At 34.6% G+C, this 858-nt stretch overlaps 1 protein-coding gene across 3 annotated transcripts in view; it reads left to right on the top strand.

Annotated features, from left to right (window-relative positions):
* LOC107752757 (arf-GAP with SH3 domain, ANK repeat and PH domain-containing protein 2-like) overlaps positions 1-858 on the top strand; it is an 86,916-nt gene that overhangs the window by 53,318 nt on the left and 32,740 nt on the right. The gene's annotated exons all lie outside the window — the stretch shown is intronic.

Below are 858 nucleotides of genomic sequence, written 5' to 3'. Positions count from 1 at the left end.
TCTTTTTCAGTCGAGCCGAGACCGATTGTTTTGGCGCGGATCCGAGCACGATTGCCGTGTTCACATATGCCCAAACGAACCGAGCTAAGGGGGGAAACGTGCCAGGTTCCGAAACAACAGGCCAGGTGTGAAAGCACATATGACTTGGTGGTGCATTAGTGCATAGAACATAGAAAAATCAAATCAGCTGTTTAAAATAAAATCGTAAATATTGTTTTATCTTGTTTTCTTTCCTGTGACAAGCTTGCACTTTGTGTACTGTGTTAAGTGGAGTATTCCTGATTTTCTTATAAGAGCCACCTACTGTCAGAGAGTGCATTTTCTTTTTTTATTCAGCCCGTATGCTGTTTTTTCACTGTTTTTTCTGCTGGTTTGAACAGACAAATCGCATAAGAAAACTGGACTGAATTTTCTTGCAGAACAGGGTTTGTTTATAGTTTGTTTAAATCGCAAGTATTATAATACAATACAATACAATACAATACAATACAATATAATATAATATAATATAATATAATATAATTAACGTCTTAATCTCAGTCGATTCACTATGCAGATAGTGAAAGTAAAAGGGAGTAATGATGGAGCTTTCGGCATCTGACGCTGCATATTCTCTCAGAGACGACGAGAGACGAATCTACTTTAACATATGCTGATAACGGTATATAGCTAACTGTTTTAATTTATTCCCTTAATATTTCTCTTGTGGCTTGTACATAGTGAATAAAATGAGAAAAAACGTATTTCATGTTAAACAGGTTGTTTTTTAAAGTCGGTGCTTGAAATAAAGCTTTTTATTTCATTGATTTTTATTGATGACTGCAGTGTTAATATTTTAATTATAGGCCTATAATTCAT

The sequence above is a fragment of the Sinocyclocheilus rhinocerous genome, unplaced genomic scaffold (assembly GCF_001515625.1).
Source record: "Sinocyclocheilus rhinocerous isolate Xijiao unplaced genomic scaffold, SAMN03320098_v1.1 scaffold61, whole genome shotgun sequence".
In the NCBI taxonomy this organism is placed as follows: Eukaryota; Metazoa; Chordata; class Actinopteri; order Cypriniformes; family Cyprinidae; genus Sinocyclocheilus; species Sinocyclocheilus rhinocerous.
This window is presented reverse-complemented; position numbering and strand designations above follow the sequence as displayed.